This window comes from Ailuropoda melanoleuca, chromosome 1 (genome assembly GCF_002007445.2).
Source record: "Ailuropoda melanoleuca isolate Jingjing chromosome 1, ASM200744v2, whole genome shotgun sequence".
Classification (NCBI taxonomy): domain Eukaryota; kingdom Metazoa; phylum Chordata; class Mammalia; order Carnivora; family Ursidae; genus Ailuropoda; species Ailuropoda melanoleuca.
This window is the reverse complement of record NC_048218.1, coordinates 44,782,512-44,809,713: the sequence shown is the minus strand read 5'-3', so window position 1 is coordinate 44,809,713 and position 27,202 is coordinate 44,782,512. Positions and strand designations below refer to the sequence as shown.

The 27,202-nt window shown below is 40.0% G+C and overlaps 1 long non-coding RNA gene across 3 annotated transcripts in view; it reads left to right on the top strand.

The window, feature by feature from the left end:
- Nucleotides 1-27,202, top strand: part of LOC117801776 — a 611,477-nt gene that overhangs the window by 54,082 nt on the left and 530,193 nt on the right. For all 3 annotated transcript variants that reach the window (XR_004624494.1, XR_004624492.1, XR_004624493.1), the window contains exon 2: nt 24,717-24,889. This is a non-coding gene — a long non-coding RNA (uncharacterized LOC117801776). The remainder of the gene's footprint in view (nt 1-24,716; nt 24,890-27,202) is intronic.

The window sequence follows — 27,202 nt, the reverse complement described above, 5'->3', positions numbered from 1 at the left end:
AAGAAGAGTTTGGTGAGGTCACTGAGGAGTCCTCAAGACAAAGTTGTTTATCAGAGGAATCTCACATCTGCCAGGAGAAGGCCTGATTTTAGTGTCTCTGTTGCACTCAGTCACTGATTGGGAATAGCTGGTGGAAATTGTGACCTCAGAACAAAGACAGTAGTCAGATTTCAGAATGCAGCCCCAGGACTCTTAGTCAATTATGCTCCCTGAAGAAGGAGATCTGAGAGACATATTTTAATGGCCAAAACAACCCTTGGTAAAAATTTGTGCATCTTTCCAGTGATAAGTGAATTTTTCTTCTTGGACAAGATTTATTGGTGGTTGTAAAGATTAACTGAGATAATATATATAAAGTGCTTAGCACAACACATAGCACATAGTGATTACATGATAAAGGCAGCTCTTTTGTTATCATTAATGATATTACCTGTCAAACTACCATTTACTGAACCTAGTTACGTACTAAACACAATGATGGGTACTTAACATGCAATGGGACATAACAGAGAGAATACTTGATTTGGTTGTAGACAAAATGAAGTTCAAAACCAGGATGGGGCACTTACCAGTTGTGTGACCACATTGGGCAAGTTATTGAGAGTCTCTGAGCCTCAGTTTCCACATCTGTAAGGCAGATATAAAATGCCTGCAATATAGGGTGGCGGAGGGGTTAGAAGAAATAAAACAGGAGTGCCTGGTACATATCAGGAATGCTATGCACGGTTCTTGTTACTGTCATTTCCAGACATCACAGAACCTAGCAAAATTGTCAGGCCTGAGAGGCTGAGCTGTATCGACTATGTCACTAGGTCTCTCCAAGCCTGCAGGCTTCCTTTCAGGTTGGGCCAAAGGGAGGCCCTTGCAAGAAGCTGTGGGAGGGAGATGACAGCTCAGGAATATACCTCCTTGTCCCCTTCCCCTGAGAGACCTGGCTGTGTGTCTCTACCAAAACGTCACAATTCTTCGTAAGATAATGGACTTCACCCAATTCTCTCTCCTGCTGAATTCTGGTAACTGCTTCTTCTCCTTTCTCTTCACATCCACCGGTGGTGAGACCTCAGCTGTCACTGTCCCCAGATTATTGCACTCGCCTTTGTAGCTCTCCTAAGTCCACACATTAGTGAGTCATCTTGCTGAAATACCTCCCTCTGAATTAATCTACTTTGAGTAGGTCTTCACTTTCTTGCTGGGACCATCAATGGATTTTAGTTCCCCTTTCCTCAACCCTACATCCTCTCTCCATGAAATATATCAGCATTAGATGTTCTTTTAGTTAAAATAATAGCTTCTTAAATGGAGAGGATGAAAGACAAAAAGAGTGGTGAAGTGGTCCTATATTTGGAATCTGGCACCAAAATAACTGGCTTGACTTATGAAAAAACTTACAAGCTCTTTCAAAGAAAATAGACTTTGTAAACAACAATGCTAAGACTTAGGGAGAGTAGTGTGGACAAGAAACTCTACCCTTGCCTGCTGAACCCCTGGATGATTTAGGGTACATCCCTTAAATTCTCTGACCCTTAAATAAGAATGTAGGCAAATGTGTGGCTGAGCCCCTTTTGGCTGTAACAATACTGGCCAATAAAATGCTATCTATGGAGGGAGATTTCATTTTTGGGTTCTTGGAAAGGCACTTTAAAATTCTTGGTCAAAGAACAAATGTATCAAGGCAGATGATTTTGTCTTTTGCGTGTGCTTGGAATCCACTTGGAAGGATCTTCTGGCTGACATTGAGGACATTCCCAGGCAAGATCAGAGTGATTCCTGGTGAGTCCTTAGGTGGATGATGGGCTGGCAGGGATAACGTCATACCCAGGAAAGGTTTTCCTGTTTTTCCAGCTGGAATGAAGCCTAACAGCCCTAGAATAAAATAGGTTGAAATCAGTGGCCCTAGGTAGAAAAATGTTATTAAAGAAAAGAATGGAAAATCAGACACCATCAGTGTGAATGTGAAAGCTCCAGCCAGCAGACAATTTCAAACAGATTTGCAGAGAATTTTTCAAGAGCTATTCAGACGGGTTCTGTGTTTTCTCGGACCTCAATGACCAGACAAGGGGCTCGTATGATACCTGCAGACTTGAGATGGATGACCTGTTCTCACTCTCTGCTTTTTGGCATTGAGAACAAGCAAGGGGAGCTTTCTCCCTGGGTGGGAGATGTTTTCCTAATGGTTAAAGGAAAAGTTTTGGCTCCTGGTTTGGAAGTGGCCACACACCACCCTCATTAATTATGTTTTAAAGGATATGAGTGAAACTTTATAATTGAAGAGAAATTGGATTGCCTTTGCTTTTGTCTGGGGGAAGAAACTCCAAGTGCTCAGCAGCTGAAACAATAGATGCCAGGAATTAGAGGAGAGCAATACTAAAATCTGACTGAAAGCTGTGAATGGGGCAAAGTTTTCCTTGATTTTTCATACACTCCTGATTGCTTCATCCCCTGCTGTCTTCCACACATCACTTAGGCATCCTCTGTGGCTTGACTTTATGCTGCTATTAATCTCCTTTTTGAAAAAAGTGACAGACTGCAGAGCACCACACACTTTGTCATCACCACAGTCTAGTCACTCTCTTTCATCTCAGGTGCCAAGAACACCAAGCACAAGGTCCTTTCTGGAAAAATACAAGACCGTGTGTGTGTGTGGGTGACTGCCTTTGCCAGGGAGGTCGTGCTCAGAAGAAGAAGTATAGGATTTGGAGCAGATGTTCTTGTTAAATGTTTACGATCTATGCTGTTTGGGCAAGTCTCTACCTCCCTGAGGCTCATCTGTAAAGTGGGGCTATTGTTAAAACTCAACCTTGTGTGATTGTTGAAATGAGTAAATGAAACATTGTATGTAGATATACTTTGTGATTATGATTTACTAGGTAAATATTAGTTGTAATTAATATGATCCATGTAAGAAAAACACTTCCATTTTTTTCCAGTTGACCTGTTTCCACATTGTTTTGTGATACAGTAATCACCTTGGGGAATTTACCTTCGTGAAATTGATCCACTCATATTTATTAAGCATCTGTTTTGTTCAAGGTCTTTTGCTACATGCTCTGGCAGATAAAAAGATGATTAGCACATGGTTCTTGCTCTCTTGGATCATACAAACTAGTCAGTGATTTAAGACACTCAATATAGTTTTCTCACCACAACCTGTTTTTTCACTTTATGTGGCCCTAGTGGTGTTGTGATCATGAAGCATTCTCTCCTTTCCTCCCTTTCCCTGTTCTTGGAGTATTAGTTGAAATTCTTTGATTTTAGGCAATAGAAATGAACTCTGGCTGATGTGAGCAAAAATGAGAATTTGGGTGGGACATTAAGGCAATTAGAGTCAGGAAGGTCTTGGTAGGTTCTCTAAAAGCAGAGCCTGACACAGGGATTGAGGTGCCCATGGTTTATTGAGGGGTTGTTCTTCAGGAAAACTTGTAAGGAACGGAGGGAAGTGGTATAGGTAAGAACAAAGAGCTACACAATGATGTGGTCTTACGTAAAGTTTATGTTTAGCTTAGGAGGTGTATATTTTAGGATGGACTTTCATACCTCCCTATCAATCATTGGCTGCCTTGGAGTGGGGGATACTGAAACCTCCCAGGCATTTCTGAATGAGATATCCCAGTCAGGCAAGGGCAGTGTTCTGGAGAAAGTTGCAGGTATAAGCTGTTAGATGCAGCACACACAGAGGCTGTGTAGTAGATACACTGGCTGGTAAAGGGGATATAAATGGGATACCACAGCATCTACTATAGGAGGGCAAGAAGGTAAGAGTCAGGAAAGGTCATGACCCAGAGCTATCTGAGAGATATAGTGGATCTCAGTATCAAAATGAGTTATTATGGTATTAGAATGAATGAGCACCAACCACTTTCCCATTACTGGAATACTCTGCTTAAATTAAAAGTCCAAAAAGTGGGGGCTCTGATTGGACATTAGAATAGAGAAGTTCCCTTTTTCTGTGGGTCACTAATTGGGGAACATACAAAATAGGAATTGAAGTAAATCCACCTACAATAGGAGAAAATGAGGCCATTCTCCACATACTTAGCCGGGGACAAAGCTGAGAGAGAGTCTGAGATATAAATTTTCAGGCATGGTTTTACCCAAGATGAAGGCAGCAGCATTTCTTAACTTCCTAATTAGTCAATAAGCTCCCTTTTGGCTAAAACTACAATTTATATCACTTGCAATTAAATGATTTGTGGTAGGCAGAACATTTTGGCCCTCTGATGTGTGAATGTGATGTTACATAGCAAAAGGGACTTTACAAATATAATTAAGGTTACTGATCAGCTAGACTTAAAATAGGGAGATTATCCTGAATTATTTGGGGCAGGCCTAATATAATCACATAAACCCTAAAAAGCAGAGATCTTTCTCTGCTTGGTAGCAGAGCAGTAAGTCAGAGATTTCAGGTGCTATTGTTGGGTTGAAGATGAAAGGGCCACTTGTCAAGGAAATGGGAATCTTAGTCCTACATCAACAGGGAAATGAATTCTACCTCAAAGTGGGATCTCCCCCGGAACTAGATTAAATCCCAGCCCAGCTAACACCTTGATTTCTGCTTTGTGATCCCTGAGTAATGATACCTTGGGAGATGTTATGCCTGAACTTTTGACCCACAGAACGTGAGATAGTGAGTATTGTTTTAAGCCACTGAATTTGTGGTTATTTGTTACAGCAGCAATAGAAAACTAATACATGGGCCAAATAAATGGTACTGTTTCATTTGTTAACATTTATGGTGCCCCTGCCTTGTGACTGAATGTCTAGAGCCACATGGACACAAACCCTAAATACTAAAAGTAAGAAATTATGCAAGGCTCGTCTTAGAGGCTTTATGGCCTCTTGATAAAGAATGTTTGCTCCAGTCTTACTTGTCTGTTTTGTGAAAACTTCCTGGCACACGATAGGTATGAACTCCTATTTGTTCTGCTAAACTGAATGGTTTTACAATACTATTGGTTCAACAGTACACAGTGCTAAGAAGTAAAAAGCTGAGGACTTTATTGTACATTGTAAATCATTCTTTAAAGAATATTTTCCGGTTCCTGGTTTGTCTTTCAATCTATATTATAGGTAAAGATGAAAAAAAATCTTTTGAATGTGTAGGGTTTCTTCTTCCTTAAAATATAGAATTCTTACTTTGGTTTTGGAACTAAGATTACCTGTGAGCCCTTATGGCTCATGATTCAAATACCCCAACCATCAGCATATTATTCAGGCGTAAAACTGGGAGCAGATTTAGAAATCAGCAAACTCAGGCTTTATATCTGCTTCTCAAAAATTTAATATATTTATGCATAGCTGTGCTTTTCCCTTAGTGTGACTCATATAGGTGTCCAATCTAGTTACTGATATTTGTCCTCCTGTTATTGTTACAGATTGTGCAGTGTGTCCTGGTCCTGCCTTTGCATTTTGATAGTCTAGAATAAAGTTCACACATATGCCAGGCAGGTGTCTGAAGCCTGCCTCCTCATTCTTTTGATCTCCAGTAGTTCCAGTTATCAGTTCCTCTCCTGGGGCTGGTTTTGGGAACTTGCAAACAACTGGTCCTGTACACTTCACAATAACTCCAAACTGTCTCATGATTGGCTTACTTCCCCTCCTTTTACTGCCTATCTCTCCATTGAGGATGGGGATGTACCTTACATGACCCCAAGCTTCTCTTTCATTAGGGTTCCTGTACTTGTGGGGAAATGTCCAAGTGTGGAAAATTTTTATATCCTTGCATAGGATAGCTGATAACTGTTCATAATTCAGAGCTGTAAGAGTTTAGGGTTTCAATAACCTTGATCCATATAACATATCTGGGAAAAGCCAAACAAACAAATAAAAGAACTATTCCATCATGATTGATTCTGTTTTTACGATGTGCCACTCTTGAAGACTGCTGTCCTTGGAATTATAGCTTCGCATCTGAAAAGGGGCAACAGTGTTAAGTAACAGTTTGGGTCTCTCTTTGACATATTCCCTTGAGAAGTGTTAAATGTTGCCATTATCTTGACGTTCAAAAGCTAGTCATATGGTTGATATTTTAGCAATGAGATAAATGTGGAAAAATGTCACTTTTCCTTTAATTAGTTCTGTCAGTAGAAACTTGGCAAGAGATAATAGTAAGGAGATATTGGCATTTAGGCATGTTCATATTTACTTTTGTGATTTAGGATTATGATGACTTTCATGTATCCTTAAAGTAACCCTGTCTGGTTTAGAAGTTCTGAAATTACAGCATCAAACCTCTTTTCTATTCCTCCAGACAGAGACAGCAACATTCACCAAACATTGGAGTTTTGATCAGATACAACCACACAGCCATGAAACACGTTTTATTTTATATTAACCAACTAATATTTATGTTTTGAAAAATAGATTTTTTTTCTTTTTCTGAAAAAGTTTGTTGCATAATTTGATCTGTGTTTTTGTTTTGTTTTTGTTTTTTTCAACTCTTCACCATGTTTTGCATGATCAAAGGTATTGTTTTCAAACCTAAAATAAAGGGAACTGGTTTTCTTTTCCTGTCTTATTAGAGAGCCTTGAAACACATGTATGACTATGGCTTTTTACTTTTCTGGTTCAAATTACTAGAATTCAGAACTTAGCCTTGGCATTCTATTAGTAGAAAAAACAATGACGAATTAGTTCCTTACTGATTTAAAAACATCTAATTTTTTTTTAATGAATAATGATTCCATGAAGAAAAGAAGGTAACAGACATGCTAGTTAGGCTAGGAGAATCAACTTTAAAAATAATAACAGGTACTTTTTATTGAACTCCTTGTCTGTACCTGAAAATTTACATGAATAATTTTACCTTTTGTTTCTGTTAATATGGTGGGCCAGGTACTCAGGCAAACCCTTCCACTGAAAACTACTAAAAATGCCATATAATGGTGCTTAAAAGCATCAATGGGCAGGTGATAAAGTCAGGAATTATCAGGCTAAAATTAAGGCAGGTGAACATAGAAATCCAGAGAACTAAACTGCCTCTAAATTTTAGTTTTGTCCTGAGGATATTTACTGAACCTAGTAAACTTCAGCTTCAACTTCCTCATAGAGTTATGAGACAGGAAATAAAACTCAGAGGTGAAGTCTAGTAAAGAAGTTTCTTTCAGAAAGTGGGGACAGGAGCACTTTGCCCTCCATATAAAGGTGAATTGGAAAATGCTACCTCCCATTAGAGACAGATGCACAGAGCATATGATAAAGATGAAGAGACACAAAGGAGAGAGTGAGATATTTGCCACAAGATTAATTTGAGTTTCATAAAGAGATAATAAAAAGAATGGGAGAATTTTCCAGAATTATTGAAAGACATTGATCCTCAGATACATAAAGCTAATGAATCCAGAGCAGCTCTTAAAGAAGAAACATTCACCAAAACACATTAGCTTGAAACCAGAGAATACAAAAGACAAAATATCTGTAAGGCAGTCAGGAGGAACAAATGGATCACTAACAAGGGATGGTTGACAGCTGATTTCTTATAGCAGCAATGGAAGCCAGAAGCCAGTGAAATGTATCTTCAATTTGCCAAGAAGAAATAATCGCCATTGAGGTATTATTTTTTAGTATGCACATATTTAATTTTCTATAAATGGAAGCATACATAATGCATTTTAAAGTCACTTTTTTTTAAAGATTTTATTTATTTATTCAACAGAGGTAGAGATAGCCAGCGAGAGAGGGAACACAAGCAGGGGGAGTGGGAGAGGAAGAAGCAGACTCGTAGCAGAAGAGCCTGATGTGGGGCTCGATCACATAGCGCCGGGATCACGCTCTGAGCCGAAGGCAGATGCTTAACCGCTGTGCCACCCAGGCGCCCCTAAAGTCACTTTTTAAATTAAATTTTAATTTTCATGTGATCATAGATTCACATGCATTTGTGAGAAATACTACAGAGAGATCCCTTACACATTTTACTTTGTTTATCCTAATGGTAACATATTAAAATCTGTACAACCATGTACAGTAGCAACAATCATGATGTTGACATTGAAGTCAAGGTAAAGAACATTTCCATCTCTGCAAGGACACCTCTTATTGCCCTTTTACAGTTATACCCACTTCCTCCCACACTCCACTTCCTACTTAACCCCTAGCAACTGCTAATGTTTTCCATTTCTATAATTTTTTCAATTTAAGAATGTCATATAAATGGAATAATGCATTATTTAAACTTTTGAGGTTGGCTTTTTCACTCAAAATAATTCTCTAGTGATTTACCCAAGTTCTCAGCAGTATTTCACCATATAGATGTAACAGCAATCATAGTAATAACTTTAAAAAAAGAAATTCTTTTTTAAATATTTTTTAAAAGATTTTATTTATTTATTTGACAGAGAGAGAGAGCAAGCACGCACAAGCAGGTGGAGTGGCAGGCAGAGGAAGAAGCAATCTCCCTGCTGAGCAGAGATCCTGCCATGGGGATCAATCCCAGGACCCTGGGATCATGACCTGAGCTGAAGGTGGACACTTAACTTACTGAGCCACCTAGATGCCCCACAAAATATGCTTTAAAGCATAAAACATAATTAATTTCTTCCTTTGATAATAGAACATTTAATTCACTGGGAAAATATAATAATTTAAAATGTGTGTGTACCTAGTGACATATCTCAAAATGAATAAAACAAAAATTGACAAAACTAATAAAGAAATAAATAATTTCACAACTGTAGAAGGTATTAATATACCTGTCAGATGGTGCAGATAGGAAATCAGTAAGAAAAAGAAGACTTAAACAATATGATTAAAAATCATGTCCCAATGGGCATGTATAAAAACATGCCCACACAATGCATAATATGCATTCTGTACAAGAACACAAAGGACATTTGTAAAAATTGACCATATAGAAAGTCTCAATAATTTTCAAAGTTCTGTATTGCTCTTTGAACACAGTGCAGTTAAGCTAGAAATCAATAAGCAGAAGATAACCAATGAGATTTCATGTAGAGAGAAATTAAGAAATACATTTAAGTGGGGCACCTGGGTGGCTCAGTCGGTTAAACATCTGACTCTTGATTTTGGCTCAGGTCATGATCTCAGGGTTGTGGGATTGAGCCCCATGTGGGGCTCTGAGCTGAGTGTGGAGCCTGCTTAAGATTCTTTTCCTCTCCCTCTGTCCCTCCTCCCGGCCCTCTTCTTTCTAAAAAAAAAGAAAAATGGAAAAGCTGTTGCTACATAACGACTCCCTCTTGTTAAAAAAAAATGCATTTAAGTAAATCAATCACAAGTGAAAGAAAATGTCATAATGAGGTTAGAAAACATTTAGGATAGAGTGGTAGTGAAAGTACTGCTTTCAAAACTTATGAGATGCTGATAGAGCAGCAGTTAGAAATTTTAGCTCTTGATGATTATATCAAAACAGAAACACAGATTGAAACCCAATGAGTGAAATATTAAGAGGATAGGAAAAGAAGAGCAGAATATATGCAAAGAATCTGGAAGAAAGGAAAAAACGAAGATCTGGGCCAAAATTCATGTAATGGAAAAGAAGCATTTAATAAAAAGGATGAGCAAAAAATTTAGTTGTTTGGAAAGTCTAATAAAATTGACAAATTTTTGTCAAGATTGTTCAAGAAAAAAAGAACTGTCCCAACTAAACAATATGAGGAACGTAACTGTAACTGGCAGCATTAAGGAGATAATAAAAGGATAGTATGAACAACCTTATGCCAGTTAATTTGAAAATTTATATGAAATGGATAAAGTCCTAGGAATATGTAACTTAACGAAACTGAGTCAAGAAGAAGTAGAACACCTGAGAAGTCATCTTACTACTAATGAAATTGACAGGTAGTTGAGGATCTTTCCACAGAGAAAACTCCAGACCTTAGATGGTTTCACCACAGAGCCCAAGCAAACATTCACGGAAAAAATACTTTCAATTTTACAGGCACTATTCCAAAATAGAATAAAAGAGGGAACATTTCCCAACTCATTTTATGGTGCTTATGTAACCTTGACCCCCAAAACCTGATGTGGACAATGGAAGAAAGAAAAAAAAATTCCTGGAGAATCTCATTCAGGAGCATAGATACAGTAATTAGCAAAGCTGATTCAGCTATGTCTAAAAAATAATACATCATAGATACTTAGTTGTGTTTATCCTAGAAATGCAAGTTTTTTTTAAAAAATAGAAAAATCAGTGTTATTCTCCACATTAACAGATTAAAAAAAACCAAATAATATTGTTGTATCAAACTGAAAAATAATTGGATAGAACTTAATATCCATTCATGAAAAAAAATCCTCTTACTACACTAGAAATGAAAAGGAGTTTGTCATCCTTTAATTAAATTGAATTTTAAAAAAGCCTGCAGCACATAGCAAACTTAGTAATGAAACACTGAAAGTTTTCCCTTCAATATTAGGAATAAGACAAGTGTGCCTATTTTTATAAGTCTATTCAATGTTGTACTGAATGCCCTAGCTAGCAGAGAAAGTAAAATAGAAAAAAAAAGTCATTATTATTGCAAAGTACTAAGCAAAAGTGTCATTAACAGATATTGATTCTTTGCATAGAGAATGAAAAACTACAAATAAAATATTAAAATGAATAAAGCTTAGCAAGTTTGCTGTATATAAATTTAATTGCATTAACAAAAAGGAAAAGATTCTATTTATAGAAGCATAAAAATATAACGTATTTAGAAGTAAATCTAATAAAAGATGTAAAAGCCCTTTTTCGAGTAAATTGTACATTATCTCTAGTTTTTATAGCAGCTCCTCAAGGGTACTAATATCATCCATCAAAGAGGTAAAGCAACTTATACAGATAACCACATACGTGGGAAGTGGAGGTGGAGGGATATGAACTTAGGCTTTCCAACTCTAAGATCTGTGCTTTCCCGCATACAGTGTCCTGATTTTGGTATGCTGACCCCTACGTGACTTCTGGGCCTTGGCTACCCATCCCACTTCCTGGATAGAGAACAGTGACAACTTGTGTCATTTCCACGTTCTTAAACACCAGCTGCCATGTTCATGTCTTCATCTCAGGTTATTTCAGCCTCCCTTGAGGGTAAGATCTGGGTGTCAGCATCTCTTCCATGAGCAGGTGCCCCAGCAGCCTTAGCGTGGGGTCTGACCTTACTGGAAGAGAGTCTGCCTTGGAAGAACTGGGTGACATCATCCAGAAATGTGGGGGGAGTTGAAATGGGGCAAATTCTGACCAAGCAGAGAATACACATGGAAAGAAGCTTGCTGTTAATAGCTTGGCTTCCTCCTTCACCCTCCACAAATGGCTCCATGCAGACATGCTGGAGATGTCTGTCCTTTGTGACAAGGCAACCAGCTGTGCTCTCCTGTGAAGCTGCAGCCAGTTTAGTAATGCACCATTTTATATGTGTTCTTCTGTTTCCCCTGACTCGCTTCCTTTTCCTCTCACTCTTGCCTTCCTGAGATAAAACTTCCAAAGCACTAAAGATTTATCTTGGGGTCGGATTTCCAGGAAACCTGGGCTTTGACATCCATGAAGGCGCAATTTCTCCAAAACTCTAACAGGTGTTCCAGTCTATTAGTGGGCTCTGAAATCATTTTCAGTACATTGCTATCAGCATTTGAAAACATAATGAAATAGGAGAGAAGCATAATATCAGAGTGCATCATGCAGTGAGGTTAAGTACCATTTCCTAAAACTGTTATTTCAGTTATGTGTGTGTGAGGATGTGAGTATGTATGTATTGAGTTATGATGTTAAATGTGTGTTTTACAGTGTGTCATAGTGAAAAACATGTGAAAGCCACTGGTCTAGGCCAATGGGTGCATAGAGTGATGAGTTCATGTTATAACTGTGACTTCTGGTTGCACTGTCACAAATGTCCTGTGGAATTTTTTGGTGGCCTTACTCCTTACTTTAACAAATATTAAAATGTCAAAATAGCCTTCATATAATTTAGTTACATAGGGTCAGTTTATATTTGTTAGCTGTCATGTTAGAGAAAATATTTTGAAATATTTCCTTAAGGCTAGGTGGCAGGCTGTGTTTAGAAAAATAAAAGGGATTATCCAAAGAATGAAATTTAATAACGTCTAGATGTGTTCATGGTTACACAGGCAGATCGATTTTTCTAGTAACAATCATTGATAATCCGGGCAATCAACACAATATGTATCATATTTTTTCTTAATGATGAATATGTCTTTGAAATATATGCTCACCCATCCAAGTGCAATGACCTATTCGATCTCCTTGGAACATCCTGATTTGGAGAATGCTGGGGGGGAAATACAAGTCTCAAAGCTGTGCATGCACTTGCTGACTTTAAAAACAAACACCACAAGCAGGTTTTAGTTCGCAGTGTGTGTACTGATTTAACCTGAAGATACTAACTGAGAACAGCTGCTGAGTTGTACTTGGTTAAATATTCTGAGATAAAATATTCTGGCAAGACACATAAAAGAGAAAAACAAGTAAGAGAGTTTGTGAAGACACAGAACAATCTTTAAGGTATGATCCAAAAATCAAAGTAATGGCAAGTGTTGTCTTTAATTCCTCTATGTTTCTACAAAATCATACTAGAGAAAGCCAATCTGAATGGATTTACACACTGTTCAAAATTCAAGGACATGATATTAAGTTGCCAAAGCTCTATTGAATTGCTTTTAATTTTATAATAATTTCTATGTAGCCAAATGATAGGCCTAGCTTTCTTACTTGGTAGTCATAACACAGTAATTTCTACAATTACTGCCAAGCCTACTGAGAATTTAATGCATTTGGAAGTCCCTGAAGAGAAATTTCAAAGTTCATTCTATCCACACCCAGATGGTCAGATTGTTAAAGCCTGGAAAAGACAGAGATGTTGTTTATTTTCCATGTAATTATTATACAATAACTAGTGAGTACCCCTCTGTGTCCAGATAATAAAGGTTTTGTAAGGCATTTGGAATATTTTTATTTATTCACATACATTAGTTGTATGCTTAGTGAATTTAAAGAATAATGTTTAAAGGGAAGGATGAACACCATTTCATTCTTGGAGAGCTGTTTTGGAAGGTATGCCTAGACCAGAGGAAATTTAATTCCATATTCATTCTTCTTGCTGTGGAGTCAGTAGTAACAAGGCCTGGTATCATATGAAGGGAATACATTTTGCAGAAGCAACTCTGACTTAGGACAATAGGTCTTCTGGTAATCTTCACATCTGTGCAGCAGTCCCATTATGATTAGCTTGTCTTTTGGTATGCTTGTTGATCACTTCTGTGGCAGATCACCTTCCCTGTATTCATCTTCTTTGCCATGCTCAGTTTCTCCTATTAAAGGTCTATGGTTTGTCCCCTTATCCCCTGACTTTGGGATTGGTCATGAGACTTGTTTTGGCCAATAGCATCAGGTGCTAAGTCCAGTGTGCCAGTTGCTTTCTTGTGCTTCTGCTATATTTATGAGAAGAACATTCCCAGACTATGCTAGTCCCAGGAGAATGTTGAGAGACATGTGGAATAGAACCATCCAGCCAAGTCCAATCTGAATTAGCTAACTTCTAGTCAACTTGCATTGCATGAGCTAAATAAGTGCTTATTGTTGTATGTCAGTGATGTTTTGTGGGTTTGTTATGTAGCATTATTGTAGTATTAGTTGACTGACAGGCCCTCCAAATCCACTTATGATTTTCAAGAAATTTCATGGCCCTGTCAGATTTTGGAAACTTATCTTTGTTTTTTGGATGAAATGAGAGATTAAATTAGAACTCTGGTTTTAGTCTTGAGCTCTAAATCCATGTGTCACCTCTTTCTGGGGTTCACAGGGACTTCAAACAGAGATCAAGTCTTGCAGAGTATCTGAACACTTATAATTCCAAAATAAATGTGTTCAGGTTCTCTGGACAAGACTTTGTCTGTAGTCAGTCAGTTTCCATGGATGTACCTTCACTAGTTCCTTCCCTCTCTCATCATGTCTGAGATTACAGATGGTTTCATGTTAGAACCCAGCTGAGTTGTAAAAGCATTCAAAGACATTACCTCAAGTAATTTTGACATATGCAGGAGTTATCATTGGGTATATGGAAAATATCAACACAATTAGTATAAGTCTTGTAGGAGAAACTTTTTTCCCTAAGTGGTATTTCTGGAATTATCTAGGAGTAGATCCTAAAAATCTAGGATCACAATCACTATGCTGTACAGTCCCTACTTTGTAATAAGTTCATGATATCTCACAGAAGAAAGTCACATGTGAATGTGCCATATCTTGTCCAACCACAGATATGATGCTTCAGTAAAAGTACATGGTAAGGGAGGCCCTTCTCCATCTATTGGGATCTCTGTAGCTGACAGCCTGCTGACATTTTCTACAACACTTTTTACCTCTGCTTTCCCATTGAGCAGAAGCGGGTGAAACTAGTGGTGGGATTGAATATATCCTGGAGTCACAATGGTACCACTTGAATACTTGTGGAACATTTACATCTCAGTTAATTTGATTTGATATACTGGCGCTTTAAACAAGCTCTCATCATCACAAAAATGTATACGTATGAAACTAAAATAATTTCATTGTTATAGATCTCTGGAAATGCCAGAGAAACTTGTCCCTAAAACTCAGGGTGGAAAAGCACTATCACATTCATCATTCAGATGACTGTCTTGAGACTGGCATGCTCATAAAAATTCATATTCCTTACCCATACTTAAAGCAGTCCCTCGAATAAAGGTTCTGTAAGGTCTTTGATTGAGTTCAGACAGGATACTGGTTGTCCTTAGGGGAAGAGGTTTTTCCAGTGATGGCCCAAAGACAGCTAAGCCAGTGCCCTTGTACATTTTCCCCATGTAGGCTAATTCAGTCAGGGCCCTAGTTCTAGGACCAGAGATCTGCTGAGTTACGTCTCTGGGGGTTTAGTCCAGTAGTTTTCAAACTACAGACTACTTCAGATTTACTTCATAGGATGTTTGATAAAAAGTAAGTGCCCAACTCTAGGAGATGTATGGAATCAGTTTCTTTGGGTAGAAGCTCCAGAATATGCTTTTTAAAAAAATTTTTTTAAAATTTATTTTTTTTATTTTTAAATTTTTATTATTTATTTGAAAGAGAAAAAGAGAGTGTGCAAGCAGGGGGAGCAGTAGAGGGAGAGGGAGAAGCAGGCTCCCCACTGAGCAGAGAGCCCAACACAGGGCTTGATCCCAGGACCCTGGGATCATGACCTGAGCTGAAGGCAGATGCTTAACTGACTGAGCCACCCACGCACCCCCAGAATATGCATTTTAATAAGCTCCCAGAATGATCCCAACCCTGGGATCAAGACCTAAGCTGAGATTGAGAGTCAAATGCTTAACCAACTGCATCACCCAGGTGCCCCCAAACAGGGGCCATTCTTATAGCTGGACTCATACCACTGAGTCCTTGATCCTGTAACTATAAACTCAGTGTCCTTCAGCCGACGGATCTAGCTTCTTTTCATTTTCTGAATTCCTCCAAACATGTTCACATAACTGAATCCTCTGTTATTTGAAAGCAAATGTCAGTCTGCCCACTTGGCACTGTCTGGCATGGTCTCAGCTGAACACATTGAATCTGAGAAAGCCATTTGTTGTAGAAAGTGTTTTTAGCCTATGAAGTCCATACTGACTGTGCTCCTGCTTACTTTCCATATATATATATATATATATTAGACCTAAACATGAGATTCTAGAAAGAATCTTCAAGTGCTTTATTATTTTGGTAGAAAAAGAGAAATATATACTTGGAATTCCATTAAGACAGGTCACAAGTTTCTCCATGAGCTAGGGCAGGTAGGTTGGAGAATCTAGTGATTGCTCAGCAACAACTCAGTACTCTGTGTCATACCTGGAGAAACTAATGTTCCCAAAACAGAGTATCTTCTAGCACCCAAAGAGTCTTAAGTGGCTCCCTAAGCTTCCCCAGGGAACACTGACTCTCCAAGATGTAACATCCCTTGCTTCTGAACCACATTCCCACTCAGTCACCTGTGGTTGCCCACAGAGGGCATATAAGCCTGAGATGGGAATGCCAGAGACTATCTAAAATATCCCCCCAAATATGGGATATGTCCTGATACATGCTCAAATAACTCTAGAATTGCCAGTTTAAACTTCTAAGGTATGTCCAAATAGTACTGGAACTGTATATGCTGTTCTCTTGGAAGTTTATAGACGCATCAAAAGAAATTGTTGAGGCCCTAGAAACAGTGAAGTAGGTATTCCAGGAGCTCAGCCTTGACTCTATTTATCTACCACTAGACCTTGAGAGCTCTGAAAATATTATAGCAGATAAACTTAACGATTCAGCCAGACTCTGATATTTTTTTTTTTTTTTGCAGTTTTCAATTTGCAGACTTTATTTTTTTTTTTTAATTTTATTTTATTATATTGTGTTAATCACCATACAGTACATCCCCAGATTCCGATGTAAAGTTTGATGCTTCATTAGTTGCGTATAACACCCAGTGCACCATGCAATACGTGCCCTCCCTACTACCCATCACCAGGCTATCCCCTTCCCCCACCCCCTCCCCTCTGAAGTCCTCAGTTTGCCTCTCACAGTCCATAGTCTCTCATGTTTCATTCCCCCCTCTGATTACCCCCCTTTTCTTTATCCCTTTCTTCCCCTACCGATCCTCCTAGTTCTTATGTTCCATAGATGAGAGAAATCATATGATAATTGTCTTTCTCTGCTTGACTTATTTCACTTAGCATTATCTCCTCCAGTGCCGTCCATGTTGCAGCAAATGTTGAGAATTCGTTCTTTCTGATAGCTGAGTAATATTCCATTGTATATATGGACCACAGCTTCTTAATCCAGTCATCTGTTGAAGGGCATCTCGGCTCCTTCCATGATTTGGCTATTGTGGACAATGCAGCTATGAACATTGGGGTGCATATGGCCCTTCTCTTTACTACGTCTGTATCTTTGGGGTAAACACCCAGTAGTGCAATGGCTGGGTCATAGGGTAGTTCAATTTTTAACTTTTTAAGGGACCTCCACACTGTTTTCCAGAGTGGCTGTACCAACTTGCATTCCCACCAACAATGTAGGAGGGATCCCCTTTCTCCACATCCTCTCCAACAATTGTTGTTTCTTGCCTTGTCTATCTTTGCCATTCTAACTGGCGTAAGGTGGTATCTCAGTGTGGTTTTGATTTGAATTTCCCTGATGGCTAATGATTTTGAACATTTTTTCATGTGTCTGTTAGCCATTTGTATGTCTTCATTGGAAAAGTGTCTGTTCATATCTTCTGCCCATTTTATGATTTGTTTATTTGTTTCTCGTGTATTGAGTTTGAGAAGTTCTTTGTAGATCTTGGATACCAGTCCTTTATCTGTGGTGTCCTTTGCAAATATATTCTCCCATTCCGTGGGCTGTCTCTTAGTTTTTTTGACTGTTTCCTTGGCTGTGCAGAAGCTCTTTATCCTGATAAAGTCCCATAAGTTCATTTTATCTTTTATTTCTCTTGCCTTTGGAGATGTGTCGTGAAAAAGGTTGCTCTGGCCGATGTCATAGAAGTTGTTGCCTATGTTCTCCTCTAGAATTTTGATGGATTCCTGTCTCACATTGAGGTCTTTCATCCATTTGGAGTTTATTTTTGTGTATGGTGTGAGAGAGTGGTCAAGTTTCATTCTTTTGCATGTAGCTGTCCAATTTTCCCAGCACCATTTATTGAAGAGACTGTCTTTTTTCCACCGGATGTTTTTTCCTGCTTTATCAAAGATTAGTTGCCCAAAGAGCCGAGGGTCCATTTCTGGGTTCTCTATTCTGTTCCATTGGTCGATGTGTCTGTTTTTGTGCCAGTACCATGCTGTCTTTGTGATCACAGCTTTGTAGTACAGCTCGAAATCCGGCATTGTGATGCCCCCAGCTTTGTTTTTCCTTTTCAACAGTTCCTTGGAGATTCGGGGCCTTTTCTGGTTCCATACAAATTTAAGGACTATTTGTTCCAGTTCTTTGAAAAATGTCCTCGGTATTTTGATCGGGATAGCATTGAAAGTGTAGATTGCTCTGGGTAGTATGGACATTTTAACTATGTTAATTCTTCCAATCCATGAGCATGGAATATTTTTCCATCTTTTTATGTCTTCCTCAATATCTTTCAAAAGTGATCTATAGTTTCTAGCATATAGGTCCTTTACGTCTCTGGTTAAGTTAATTCCAAGGTAACGCATGGTTTTTGGTGTTATTGTAAATGGGATGGATTCCCTAATTTCTCTTTCTTCAGTCTCGTTATTCGTGTATAGAAATGCAACTGATTTCTGGGCATTGATTTTGTATCCTGCCACCTTACTGAATTGTTCTATAACTTCTAATAGTTTGGGAGTGGATTCCTTTGGGTTTTCCATATAGAGTATCATGTCATCTGCAAAGAGAGACAGTTTGACTTCTTCTTTGCCGATTTGGATACCTTTGATCCCTTTTTGTCTTCTGATTGCTGTTGCAAGGACTTCTAGTACTATGTTGAATAATAGTGGCGAGAGTGGGCATCCTTGTCGTGTTCCTGATCTTAAGGGAAAGGCTTCCAGCTTTTCCCCATTGAGAATAATGCTTGCAGTAGGCTTTTCATAGATGGCTTTTATGAGATTGAGAAATGTACCCTCTATTCCTACACTCTGAAGGGTTTTAATCAGGAAAGGATGCTGTATTTTGTCAAATGCTTTTTCTGCATCAATTGAGAGGATCATATGGTTCTTGAGTCTTTTCTTGTTGATATGATGTATCACATTGATTGATTTGCGAGTGTTGAACCATGCTTGCATCCCAGGTATGAATCCCACTTGGTCATGATGGATAATCCTTTTAATGTACTGTTGGATTCTATTAGCAAGGATCTTGTTGAGGATTTTGGCATCCATATTCATTAGAGAAATCGGTCTGTAATTCTCCTTTTTGAGGGGGTCTTTGCCTGGTTTGGGGATCAAGGTAATATTAGCCTCATAGAATGAGTTTGGTAGCTTTCCTTCTGTTTCTATTTTTTGAAATAGCTTTAGGAGAATAGGTATTATTTCTTCTTTGAATGTTTGGTAGAATTCCCCAGGAAAACCGTCTGGGCCTGGAGTTTTATTATTTGGAAGGTTGTTTATCACTGACTCAATTTCTTCATAGTTAATTGGCCTATTTAAGAAATCTATTTCTTCCTGTTTCAGTCTTGGTAGTTTATAGGTTTCCAGGAAGGCCTCCATCTCTTCCAGATTGTTTAGTTTTTTGGCATATAGCTGTTGATAAAAGTTTCTAATAATCCTTGCAATTTCAATGGTGCTGGTCGTGACCTCTCCCTTTTCAGTCATAATTTTAATAATCTCAGTCCTTTCTCTTTGTTTTTGGACAAGTTTTGCCAGTGGTCTATCAATTTTATGGATTCTCTCAAAGAACCAGCTTCTAGTCCTGTTGATCTGCTCTACTGTGGTTCTGGTCTCTAATTCATTGATTTCTGCTCTAATCTTGGTCAACTCCTTCCTTGTCAGTGGGTTAGGCCTGTCCCTCTGTTGCTGTTCCAGTTTCTTGAGGTGAGAATATAGAAACTGCATTTTAGATTTTTCTATTCTTTTGAGTGAGGCTTGGATGGCTATGTATTTCCCCCTTAGGACTGCCTTTGCAGTATCCCATAGGTTTTGGACCGTTGTGTATTCATTCTCGTTGGTCTCCATAAATTGTTTAATTTGTTTTTTGATTTCCTGGTTTATCGAGTCATTCTTGAGCAGGATGGTTCTTAGCCTCCAAGTGTTTGAGTTTCTTCCAGGTTTTTCCTTGTGGTTGAGTTCCAATTTCAGAGCGTTGTGGTCTGAGAATATGCAGGGGATAATTTCAATCTTTTGGTATTGGCTGAGACCTGTTTTGTGTCCCAGAGCATGATCTATTCTTGAGAATGTTCCATGGGCATTTGAATAGAATGAGTATTCTTTGGTTCTGGGGTGTAGTGTTCTATATATATCTATGAGGTCCAACTCGTCGAGTATGGCATTCAAAGCCTTTGATTCTTTGCTTAGTTTTTGCCAGGGTGTTCTGTCTATTTCTGATAGTGGGGTGTTGAGGTCCCCTACTATTACTGTGTTCTTATCTATATGTCTCTTTATTTTGGTTAAGAGTTGGCTTGTGTATCTTGCTGCTCCCCTGTTGGGGGCATATATATTAATAATTGTCATATCCACTTGTTGAATACTTCCTTTAAGAATAATATAGTGCCCTTCTGTATCTCTCTCTATGGCCTCTAGTTTAAAATCCAGTCTATCTGATATGAGAATTGCTACTCCAGCTTTCTTTTGAGGTCCATTTGCGTGGAAGATGGTACTCCATCCCCTTACTCTAAGTCTGAATGCATCTTTGGGTTCAAAATGAGTCTCTTGTAGACAGCAAATGGATGGGTCATGTCTTTTTATCCAATCTGCAACCCTGTGGCGTTTTATGGGAGAGTTTAAGCCATTTAGATTGATAGAGATTATTGACAGATATGATTTTAATGATGCCATTTCTCTTTAAAGTCTTTGTATCGGTTGTGACTTGCTGCTCTGTATCACTCTTGGGGCCTTTTTACCTTTATAGAGCCCCCCTTAATATCTCCTGTAGGGCTGGTTTCGTGGTTACGAAATTGGTTAATGATTGGCGATTTTGGAACGTCTTTATTTCTCCATCAATTCTGAATGACAGCTTTGCTGGATAAAGGATCCTTGGCTGCATGTTTTTCTCTGAAAGAGCTTTAAAAATGCCCCCCCAAGCCTTTCTCTCATTCCAGGTCTCTGTAGACAGGTCTGACGTAATCCTGATACCTTTGCCTTGGTACGTGAGAAATTTCTTTGCCCTGGCCGCTTTCAATACTGTATCCTTGGATCTAATATTTGCGAATTGCACTATGACATGCCGTGGCGTAGGTTTGTCCTGGTTGAGCTTGGATGGGGTCCTCTCTGCCTCTTGGACACGAATGCTTGTTTCCCTTGCTAGATTAGGGAAGTTTTCAGCTACAATTTGTTCAAATATCTCTTCTAGACCTCTGTTTTTCTCCACCCCTTCAGGGATGCCGATGATTCTGACATTGGATCGTTTCATAGAGTCAGTAATCTCCCGTAATCTACATTCGTGGGCGTGGATTTTTTTAAGACCAGCTTCTATTTTCGTTTTTTCTTCTACTAACCCATCCTCCAATTCGCTAACGCGTTCCTCTGCCTCGGTGACCCTGGCCGTCAGAGCCTCTAGTTTTGACTGTATTTGGCCCATAGAATTTTTAATTTCTGTCAGATTCGCTCTCATTTCTGCCCTTAGGGATTCTATATTCTCAGCAACGCTTTCTCTGATGCTTTTTTCAAGTTTACTCATCATCTTGACCATTGTTGCTCTGAATTCCATTTCTGATAATTGGGATACATCCATATGTATTAATTCTGTGGCCGAGGCCAATTCTGTGGCAGAGGCCACAGACTCATTATCTTTTCTTTGCTGGGGGGGACTTCTCCTTCTCGTCATTCTGATGAAGAGAGATTGCAGGGTTGTCCAGAGCCCAAGTGTTGACTGGGACCCAGGCCGTGCGCCCTTGTTTTATAGAGATCTTAGGGATGTGGGCTTCTTCCTTAAAGAGTTTATTTATTTATTTGAGAGAGAGAGAGACAGTCAGCAAGAAAGGGAACCCAAGCAGAGGAGTGGGAGAGGAAGAAGCAGGTTCCCGGTGGAGAAGCCCGATGAGGGACTCCTTTCCGGAACGTTGTAAACACACCCTAATCCGAAGACAGGTGCTTGGTGACTGCGCCACTCAGGCGCTCCGGGTTGTGGGCTTCTTGATTTTTCAGCCTGCCTTCTGGGGGAGGGGCCTGCCTGCCGGTACTCAGAAAACCCTGTTTGGGTAGAGTCTCTGTGTCCCTTGCGAGGGGGGATGGGGATGGGCACCCTGTGAGCCGGTATTTCCGGGCTTTTGTTCTCTGGCGGCTTTCCCTGGCGGTTTGCTATGCCTCTTCTGAGAGAGCAGCAGCGGCTGAAATTCAGCCTCTGTCTCAGAACAGAGGGATCGCGGATCGTTCTCCACTGATGTTCTGGCCACTTTAACTCTGTTTCTGTTGGTGCTGCTCAACCCTGCAGCATCCCGGGCTGTGCGCCCCACACCCGGCGTCCCAGCCCTCACTTCCAGGGCCGGCACGTCTCTGTCCTTTGTGTTTCCAACCCCGCCCGCCGCCAGCCGCCCCGCGCGGGCTCCCGGAGCTCCCCGTCTCAGTCTGGTGTCTCACGGGTGCTGACCGCGAGTCCGCCTGCTCCCCCGTGCAGGTGGCCCTCCAGCCGCCAGCCGCCCCGCGGACGCTCCCGGAGCTCCCGGTCTCAGCCTCGATCCAGTGAGCACACCGGAGCTCCGGAGCTCCGTGAGATGCTTGGTGGTGCACGCTCCCGGCTCACGGACTCAGTCTGCCGTTTCCAGAGTGCGGGTCCGCGGTCCGCCCGCTCCCCGGTGCAGGTGGCCCGCCAGCCGCCCTGCGCGCGCGCTCCTGGAGCTCGCGTTCTAAGTCTGTTGTCTCGCGGGTGCCGTCCGCGAGTCCGCCTGCTCCCCCGTGCAGGTGGCCCGCCAACCGCCAGCCGTCCCGCGTGCGCTCCCGGAGCTCCCTTCTCAGCCTGCTGTCTCAAGCGTGCGGGTCCGCGGTCTGTCCGCTCCCCCTTGCAGGTGGCTACCGCTTCCCGGCGCCCTGACACGGCGGCTCCCTCCCCCTTCTGTTTAGCTTCCGATATCTGTGCGCGGTTTCACGGCTCCCCGCTTCGTACCTCGATACTCAGCGCTGGAGATGTTCATTTGTAGAGATCCAGATGTATCTTCCTGCGTCTCAGGCTGATTCCGTGGATATTCCTGCTGGTCTGGTACATCCAGCTCAACTCAGGGGACCGGCTGAAAAAGGTGTCCCCTACTCCTCCGCCATCTTAACCTCCCCCCAGCCAGACTCTGATATTAAAAGCCACAGTGAGGGTGGGAGATTGGAGAACCTCCTAGCTACCAACTAAAGCCCTGCAGTAAAACCACAACTGGGAACCAGGCTGGGAAGCCCCAGGGAAAGGAGCTGTCCCTGGTTTTGGTGCTGATTGCCCATAGCTTGTTTGCCCTACAGGGAACAGAAAATCAGCTGGTAGTCTTGGTGAGTCCTATCTAGAGATATCTGAGGAGAGAAGAGAATAGGAGAGGAGGGGAGAAGAAAGGAATGGGTAGGAATAGCATAGATCTAAATATGAACTGGGTAAAGATGTCCAGTTTGGCAGCTATTTTTTCTAGCCCCTTTGCATCTAATCAAGGGAGAATCCCAGTGCCAGCCTGACTATGTGAATGAAACCAGATACAACCTGAGCCTGGAATTGTTTTGTCATATATCCAACAACCATTGAAGGAAACAACTTTTTGAGAGGTCAGACCCGTAATCAAAGGAAATTTAGTTACAACTTTACAGTTTGAAGCTACTCTCCAATTTAAGAAGAGAGGGTGGAGATTGTGCAAAAGGGCATGGGTACTCAGAGGTTTACAAAAAAGAAGGATAAGACAGCATAATCTTTTGTGTCTCATCTGGAACTACTAGTCATGTTGCTGTTAGGCAAACTCAGCCAAGCATATCCAGACTAATATTCTACATCCCTAACCATCAAGTGCTAATCAGTGGAAAGAAAATATAAGATCTGCTGCTGATGAGAAAGGTCTCACTAAATCTTGCCATCTTATGGGTGGTGTCCTGGAATATATGGTTTCAGTCCTTGCTTTGATTCTCTTTCTTTGAACTCTGTAACTGTCTGATGTGTACCAAGTCATTTTCTCCACCAATCAGACTTAGGATTCAGGGTAATAAAGAGAAGATCTCTTCCCTTGTATCCTATACAGCATTGCCTGCGTGTCTTTATACTGCTTTGAAGTTTTTTTCTGTGAGAGCTGGACACAAGATAGTATTTAATCTCCCCCCCCAAAGATTCTTCCAGTCTTTTCTGGCTTTTGGCCTCTTGTCTGATGTCCGTTTTTGTATGGATATATTACCCGTAATACCATGTACTGCCTATTTGGATGCTAAAGTTGACTTCTGACTGTTATCACTGCTGCTATGTCCTCCTCTTTTCTATGAACTGACTGATTCTAATCACAATTTTAATTCCTATTTCAACAGACCTTTCAGAGCAAAGAACTATGAGAAATGGGTTAGTATAGTGGTTAGGACAGACTCCAGAGCCATATTGTACCTGGGTTTAGATTTTTGTCTCTGACTCTGACTAGCTCTGTGTCCTCGAGTAATTTACTCACACTCTCTGTGCTTCCATTTCTTTGTCTATAAAACAGAGATGATAATAATAGAGCCTACCTCATAGGACTCTTTTGAGTATTAACTGAGATCAATCCTCTACTTTACAAACTGGGCCAACAAAAGCATAACACATGCCTTTTATGCTAATTACCTTACATGAAAGATCTTTTTTTTGATCCTCACAAGTCTCTGTGGTAAGGCCATTATCCTCACTTGATAGTTAATGTCAAAAAATTAATAACATCTTAAAGATTAAACATCCACCAAACTGTATGGCTAGGACTTGAATATATGCCTGATGCCAAACACTAAGCTTTTAACACTATATCACCTTGGCTTATTAGCTAATTATCCCAATCCAGGCCTGTTTCTGCAACTCAGTTGGACTTGTAAGCCTTTATCTCACCTAGCCCTGGTCCTCTCAGATTCCTGGGCAGCCCTGAGATCGTGCAATTTACTCGATTACAGCAGCATAGATAGAGGGCATTGATCACAGCAGGAGTGAAAACCGTAGAATAATAATCCTTTTTTCTTTTTTGTAGTGTTGAGATCAGCTCATTAAAGGAAGTGGCCACCTAGCCATGGTCTTGATTGTGCGGGACAAGTGGGCTTCTGCTTCACCCAAGGAAATCCAGATGGGTATATGAAGGTGCCAGCTGGCTCTATAATGATGTTCTTCCGGAAACCCAATGTTAGAGTGGATCAGCAAAAAAAGGTAAAATAAATATAATAGTGGAAATGAAGAACACGTTTTCTTTTGAAAGAAAAAAAATTCAACATAGTAGAATATATTGAACCATTTTGAAAATATTCTATCAAGATCTGGGTTAGCACAATACAAGATGTTTCAAATAGAAAGTCCATTTTTTAATTCAGAATAAAAATGTAAAGTAAATTATTAGGGCACTTTCTTGCAACGAAATCTAAAGAAGAGGCAGTGATGTGCCCTAAATTCATTTGAGTTTGGAAAAAAGCTGTAAGGTCTGTGTGTGTATGTGTGTGTGATGAACTGAATGTTTGTGTCTCCCCAAATTCGTATGTTGAAATCCTACCCTCTAATGTAATGATATTAGCAGATGTGAATTTTGGTGGGTAATTAGGATTAGTGATTATGTCATGAGGATGTAGCCTTCATGGTTAGTACTTTTATAAAAGAGACCCCCAGAGAGCTCCCTTACCCCATCCACCATATGGAACAACCATATGAGGACCCAGCAAGAAATCAGCAGTCTGAACCAGACACCCAACCATACTGGCACCTTGCCCTGACACTTCCCGGCCTCCAGAACTGTAAGAAATAAATATTTGTTGTTTAAGCTACCCAGTTTATGACATTTTTGTTATAGCAGACTGAAAGAACTAAGACAGTGTGTGTGTGTGTGTGTGTGTGTGTGTGTGTGTGTGTGTGTGTGTGTGGTTTGTTTTTTAATCCCCTCCCTCACAAAGTGGGGTGAGAAACCAATTTGAAAAAGGCAGTGTTATGGTTCCTTTAACCCAAAGAAGGTCCAAATTGCTGAGCTATTTATATTGCTTTTTTTGGATCTCTCACAGTGGAACTTATGTGTTTTAAAAGTGTTGAAGGAAAAAGGAAACCTTCAGACTACTCAAAGATTTGAATTGCAGTGTTATCTAAAACTGTACTTTAGAGAGAGATTTGTAAAACAGTAAAAGGAATTAATTAAAACCTTCCATAAAAAAGCAGGCAGCTAAAAATAAAAACTACCATAGAGAATAAACAATAGAACTCTTTAGATTAAATGAGTGTTTCCAGTCCCCACACTCTCAAGCACTCTGAACATATAATTCTGTCACTGTTGCTATTATTATTGTTACATAATTGCTTCTACTTAAAAGTTATTAATTTTCTGTCCTGTTCGGGATGTATTACTACGTAATTAAATGTCCTAAGACATATCCATGGTTGCTGGTTCAAAGTGTGGCTCTGTATTATTTCATTATAAGTTAATAAATGAAAGAACTAATGCTTTTAGGTAGTAAATGTTTTCCTCCTGAATTCTGGAAAAATAATTTATTACTTTTTAATATTTGCATCTCCATGAAAAGCTACATTGATCCGTTCCATCTTGACGTTCTCTTTGAAATTTATAGGGCTCCTATAATATTGTTTAAAACACCTCCTTCTGCCTCTTTCTGCATGTCTTTTTTGCTTGGAGCCACTCCTTCCCCATAACTGCCCACACTGGTTCTGCCAGTGTTACTCTTTTTTTTTTTTGTCAGCTGGATGACTGTTAATATTCTCTAATGGTATTCCATTCTGTGCTGGTACTGCACAGAATATCTTGCTGGGAATCAGTCTCCTACAGGTCTCACCTGATCTCCTCCTTTTTCAATTTCAGACCCCACTTCCTTCCCCATGTTCGAGTAGATGATCTTGTTATTTCACTGTAAAAAAAAAAAGCCATCAGAACGGGACTTGCTGTCTTTGGTGCCACCAAATCATATCTTCACCAGTACTATGCCTTTCCTCCCTTCCAGATTAACTACACCTGCTCTGTTCTGAAGCTAAGGTCTGTGTAGTGGATCCCATTTTCTTTTGTCTAACCTGGAATTTTATCTTGTAGGTATCCTGGTTTCTGTTCATGAATTCTTCCCTTTCTAATGGACCTTCCTATGAGCATACAAGCTTGTTGTAATGACTCTCACCTAAAAAATAACCCCAAACCCTCCTTTGATTCCCTCATCTTCTCCAAATCATTCCCCATGTCTTTACACCTTTTATAGCAAATTACTTAGAAAGATGATCTATTCTTGTACCCTCCCCTTCCTTTTCTCTCCTTTCCTCTTGAACTCATTCCAGTGAAGCTTTTGTCTCCATCATCCCACTGAAACTACACTTGTTAGTGTCACCAATGACCTGTGTGGACAAATACCATGATTAATTACCAGACCTCATCTTGACCTTTCAGGGACAACTGACACAGTTTATCACTCCTTCCTTTTGAAACACAAAAGCCTTTCCTTGCTTGGCTTCTAGGACACCTCAATTTCTGTTTTTCTTATTGTCAGC